Source organism: Columba livia, chromosome 2 (assembly GCF_036013475.1).
Source record: "Columba livia isolate bColLiv1 breed racing homer chromosome 2, bColLiv1.pat.W.v2, whole genome shotgun sequence".
NCBI classification, from domain to species: Eukaryota; Metazoa; Chordata; class Aves; order Columbiformes; family Columbidae; genus Columba; species Columba livia.
In genome coordinates, this window is record NC_088603.1 from 138,014,391 (window position 1) to 138,020,759 (window position 6,369).

The following is a 6,369-nucleotide window of genomic DNA, read 5'->3' on the forward strand; positions in this document are numbered from 1 at the left end:
TGACGTAATCCCGTGTGGTGACCTGTGAGGCCGACCTCAAGATTTGCCGGGCGGAAAAGGACCCACTTGGCTTTAAAGCGCTGGCTCTGTTTTGTGAGGAGCTGGCAAAGTATGTTTTTCTTTTTACTTTTATAACTTGTTCCAAAGTCCATGGAGGATACACAGCTGGCTGGCAATACCACAGCTAATTCCATGGCTGTGAAGTCTTAAAAAGCCTCTGGTGATGATGCTCGAAAGCAATGCACAGGAGTAGTGCGCTCTATGTAATATGTATGCTGCCTACAGACCTGCCCGCTCTCCACAAATGCACAACATTTGTGAGGTGTTTCATTAATCTGTGGTGGAATAAAGCACACATTTCTACAGATAGTAAGTTCTTAGTTCTCCTGATCTATGTTAATTTTGATTTTATCCCACTGCTCCTTGCTTTCCCTATCTAATGCCACTGAAAGTGAATGACACCGTCCAAAACTCTTTTACATTTTGGAAATTGCGTGTGTCCAAAAGAGAACAAGCTGTTGTTTTGAAACTCTTTAAATTATTATTCTGATTCCAAATGAATTAATATTTTTCTCTTGTTTGGTTGTTTATTGATGATAGTTTTGTTTTCTCTAGAGTATTTTTATGGGCTTTCTTTATTCTTCTTCTGTGGGTTTCCGAGTAGTCTGAAAACGTCTATAGGACAAAAAGAAAACAAATTTACTGAAATTTCATCTAAATAATGACCCAGAAAAGCAGCATGAAGAGAAATAAACAGTAATAATCCTTATGGAACTAATCTCATCTTCTTTCTTCTGATTAAGGGGAATTGCAAGTATAATACTTTTTTGTAGTAGCCATCCCAGTGATAATTCTCTGAAACATGGAAACTAGACAGATCTCCCAAACCCTTGCTTGTAGCTAGGATGAGGTAGTCTGTATTTTCCTGTTTTTAGGTAAAGTCACCCACCCAGTCTTTACATAAAGGCCACCCGTGAATACTGACATGAATTATCCTACTGTAAGCATGACAGAGCTCATCACCTTCATTCAAATGAAAGTCAGCATTTCTCAACAATATAAACAAATGAGGATGTCTGCAGCTGAAGGTCACACTCCGGTTAGATTTAGGTACCTAAAACTTAAATGGGTTTTAAGCACCTCAAGGAGGCAGTGGCGTCAGATCAAGAGTTTTGGGGATTTCGCAAATGGTTTCTAATTCTTTTTTTTTTTTTACGTCATATTTCCTCAGTTGCCTGCAGTTGTGCTGCCAGTCAGGCCCATAGCCCTCTGAGTCCTAGCATCTAAACCAGGTGAGGATCTAGAACTAGGACTCCAGATGGGAAAGATCTTCTAGATGTTCTCAGAACCCAGCTCTCAGGGACAACATCAATAAATACTGAAAAGGGTGCAGCAGAGCCTCCTTTCTTTCAAAGGCTGTGTCTGTATCTTCTTTTGCCACCCCTACCCCCAATGGATATGAAATGAGTATGAAAATATCTCTGTAAGCCTCGGCGTACAGACTGGACCTCAAGTCCCACATTTTCCAGGTGAGTGTCCCAGCTCGATATGCAGCCATGCTTACATAGTTTTCACTTGGGAGCCTGGAGGGATGTCTTCTGCTTAAGGCAGGGAGCTTGAACTTTTCAGGCAGAGGAAAGAGCTGCTGGAGAACCATTAACAAAACCTCTACGCTGGACTTCCGGAGGGCAGATTTTTGCCTATTCAGAAGTCTAGTTCAGAGCATACCCTGGGAAACAATGCTTAAAAACAAGGGGGCCCAGGAGGGTTGGACATGCTTCAAGCAGGTGGTTTTGAGTGCACAGGAACAGGCTATACCAGTGTGCCGAAAGGCTAGCCGGCGGGGAAGACAACCGGCTTGGCTAAACAGGGAGATTTTGAATGAAATCAGAAATAAAAAGAGACTTTACCGACTGTGGAAAAAAGGGCTGGCTACTTATGAAGAATTTATGGAAATAGCTAGATCATGCAGAAAAAAGATCAGGGAAACAAAAGTGCAATTTGAAGTTAACTTGGCCAATTCTCTCAGGGATAATAAAAAGTCCTTCTTCAAATATGTTAATAACAAAAGGAGGGGCAAGGAAAACCTCCATTCTCTGTTGGACTCTGAAGGAAATATAGTTAACAAAGATGAGGAGAAAGCTGAGGTACTTAATACCTACTTTGCCTCAGTTTTTACCAGTAATACAGGTGGCCCTCAGGACAACTCATCTCTGGAGGTGGTTGGCAGAGATAGAAAGCCAAATAGGCCCCTTGTATTCCAGGAGGAAATAGTTGGTGATTTACTGAGCCATCTGGATCCTCACAAGTCTATGGGACCAGATGGGATCCATCCTAGGGTGATGAGGGAGCTAGCAGAAGAACTTGCCAAGCCGCTCTCCATCATCTTCCAACAGTCCTGGCTCACTGGGGAGGTCCCATATGATTGGAAATTGGCCAACGTTACCCCAGTCCACAAAAAGGGCTGCAGAGCTGACCCTGGCAACTACAGGCCTGTCAGCCTGACCTCGGTGCCTGGCAGGGTTATGGAGCAGATCATCCTGAATGGAATCACACAGCACCTTCAGGATGGACAAGGGATCAGACCCAGCCAGCATGGGTTTAGGAGGGGCAGGTCCTGTCTGACCAACCTGATCTCCTTTTATGATCAGGTGACTCACCTGGTGGATGAGGGGAAAGCTGTGGATGTGGTCTATCTGGACTTCAGCAAGGCCTTTGACACTGTCTCCCATAATATACTCTTGCAAAAGCTGGTAGCCCATGGCTTGGACAAGTGTACTCTACGCTGGGTTAAGAACTGGCTGGAGGGCCGGGCCCAGAGAGTGCTGGTGAATGGGGCTGCATCCAGCTGGCAGCCAGTCACTAGTGGTGTTCCCCAGGGGTCAGTGTTGGGTCCAGTCCTGTTTAACATCTTTATTGATGATTTAGATGAGGGGATTGAGACCATCATCAGCAAATTTGCTGATGACACCAAGCTGGGAGGGAGTGTCGACCTGCTGGAAGGCAGGAGGGCTCTGCAGAGGGATCTGGATAGACTGGAAAAATGGGCTGATTCCAATGGGATGAAGTTCAATAAGGCCAAGTGCCGGGTGCTGCACTTTGGTCACAACAACCCCCTGCAGCGCTACAGGCTGGGCGCAGAGTGGCTGGAGAGCAGTCAGACAGAAAGAGACCTGGGGGTGCTAATTGACAGGAAGCTCAACATGAGCCAACAGTGTGCCCAGGTGGCCAAGAAGGCCAACGGTATCCTGTCCTGTATCAAAAACAGCGTGGTCAGCAGGACAAGGGAAGTGATCCTTCCCCTGTGCTCTGCATTGGTGAGGCCACACCTGGAGTATTGTGTTCAGTTCTGGGCCCCTCAGTTCAGGAAAGACATTGAAGTGCTGGAGCGGGTCCAGAGAAGAGCAACACGACTGGTGAAGGGACTTGAACATAAGACATATGGGGAGAGGCTGAGGGAGCTGGGGTTGTTTAGTCTAGAGAAGAGGAGGCTTAGAGGTGACCTCATCACTCTCTATAACTACCTGAAGGGAAGTTATAGCCAGGTGGGGATTGGTCTCTTCTCCCAGGCAGTTAGCAATAGGACAAGGGGGCATGGGCTTAAACTCTACCAGGGGAAATTTAGGCTGGATATTAGAAAGAAATTCTTTACAGAGAGAGTGGTCAGGCATTGGAATGGCCTGCCCAGGGAGGTAGTGGACTCGCCGTCCCTGGAGGTTTTTAAACTGAGATTGGACATGGCACTTAGTGCCATGATCTAGTAAACGGACTAGAGTTGGACCAAGGGTTGGACTCGATGATCTCTGAGGTCTCTTCCAACCCAGTCGATTCTGTGATTCTGTGATTCTGTGATTCTGTGATTCTGTGATTCTGTGAGTGCTCTGTCCACTAAGCTACTGTATAAAACACTGGTGGTAGGATCTCTGTACAGCAGCTTTTTAAAGACCATAATGATCTGTAGCTAGTTTCTGAAAGAAGGGCTTTGGGAGCAACTCAAGAGTTCTTGATCTCAAGGAGAAGGGTGCTCTGCAGCACAAAGAAAGGAACTTCAGCTGTGGGGAAAGGGAGCTGCTGACACCCTGTTGCTGCTCATGGTTCAAATTAGCTAGCTCTAGGTATGTGTCCCCTCAGTGCTGGGGGTGTTGGGATCCCTTCCTGGGGTTTCTGACACGAACTGCACTCATGGGAAGCGCAGCTGTGGAGGGGCTGGTTTCTATTTCAGCACCTATGTGGCAGAATGCAAACCCCCCTCCCTCCTTCAGTATGGCACATCTCCCCCTTCCTCTGCTACTTGAGGCTAACAGCTTCTTTTGTTTGGCCCAGAGCACCCTGGCTCCTGGGACATTAGAAGAAGGGAGTGCCAAGGCACACTGAGCCGAGCCCAGTGTGGGGGATGTTTGGAGGCTTCAGGGGCACCCACAGCCAGTGTGGGGGGTGCAGAGAAGCTTCTAGAGTGCCTACAGTCAGGTCTGATCAGATAACAAAAACGGGACTCTCGTCGAGACTCTGCCCATTGCCGCGGGTCTCTCGGAGCAGGAGCAAGATGCTGCCGCCAAGAGCCCCCCTCCCCGGGATGGGGACTCCGCTTGCCTCGCCGCCACGGGTGTAAGTAAAACTTCTCGCAGGACTGCGAGTATATTTATACTTTCGTGCACATATGCACGTATAACTTTCCGCGCTCCATATGAGCGCGTGTAAAATTAACCCTTGCAGAATCGCGGGTGTATCTTCCTCCCGTGCACATATGCACGAGTACTTTATTTCCTCGCACAATCGCGAGTGTATTCTCCTCCCGTGCTTCCACATAAGCACGTGTAGGATTCTGTGCACACTTGCACGTATAACTAAATTAACTCTCGCAGGATTGCGAGCGTATTATAAATTTACTCTCGCGGAATCGTGAGTGCACACTTTCCGTACTCACTATGAGTACGTGTATCTCTTTAAAAATAGTCCCGCACCGTGTTTAGGCAAGTGTGTACTCCTCCGGGACTTGGGGACGGCTCCGGCATTGTTTTGAGTGAAGCCACATGCATGCACGCTGTGGACCGCCTGTTGGTTGTATCAGTTGCTGCCCCTCAAATAATTTTCCTCAACTGATATCCGAACCTGTATTTAAGTCACTTTTGGAGTGCTAAAACCCTGTTTCTCGCCGGTCTAATAAAAGTTGTGTTTGGACCTTGTTGTCCCTTAAATTAACCTACGGGGTGCCTCTGTGACAACCTACAATTCAGACACTGAGGTTTTTGGCATTCAGTCATTGCTTCTTGTATTGTCAGAACTTTTAAACCACAGAGTTGCCTGGCTTAATGAATCTTGCTTTTCCAAGACTAGAGTTCAGATATGAAGCTCTTGATGTCTATCTCAATGGGCTGGAATCAATGAATTTTTTTTATTTCTGCCATTTATCTGGGGCATACATCTGAGTCAAGGTCCAGCTCCATAGTATTTTTATTTGTAGACAATCTAAGTTGTAACTATTAATCCCCTGCAAAGCATAACCATCTACTCATTCTGTGGGTACTGCTGAAGTCCACCCTGGAACAGGCATCTGTCTTCTTCACCCAGGCTTCTGTGAGGCATCTCCAGTGTGGCCCCAGCACTGTGTGGTAGGAATCTAGACTGGAGTTGGCAAAGGGATAAATCAATGCAATGTGGTCCAAGACTGAGGAAAAGAATGGATTATTAGCTTAATAAAGTGTTTTTAGCTACAGCTCGTCTGTGTGGATCAAAGATCTTATGATGAGCAATGTTCTTTCACTCAGTGTATTGGCAAATTCTGGGCAGAGCCACTGAACAGCTGCCCAGGAAGAAAAAATAATTTGCCTGAAGAGATACTATTTTCATAACGGTAAAACATTCTGGGCTGGGCATTGACCAGGTTCTAGAGCTGTGTCCTTTGCTTGCAAGTGGTTTCTAGGCAGCTGAAATACTCCTAGGATATCTGAGTATCTATGGATCTTGATTTTGATTTCCTTGTCTCTTTACTTCCCCAATGATTTCTTCCTTCTTTCTTTTTCTTGCTTTTCCTGAGTACCTTCCTGGCCATAGGTACTGAATTCCTCCTTTTTGTGTCCCTGGCAACCCCACCAGCCAAACCGTGGACTGGATTCAGGGCCCTGCCCATAGCCTGCCCTGTCCCCACCACTGAAGGCTTTGTACCAAGTCACAGGTTCCTGGTGCCGCTGAGCTCCCATCCTCTTCCTGCACACACTGGTGCTTCATCCAGCCATCATCTTCACCCACCCTGGCACCCACTCAGGGCACCTCATGTCCTTGGTGTCTCCCCTCTCGGCCTTAAGACCTGGCAATACTGTGGGATTCTTGTGAGGGAGAGGCAAAGACTCATTCCTAGAGATGAGATGTAAC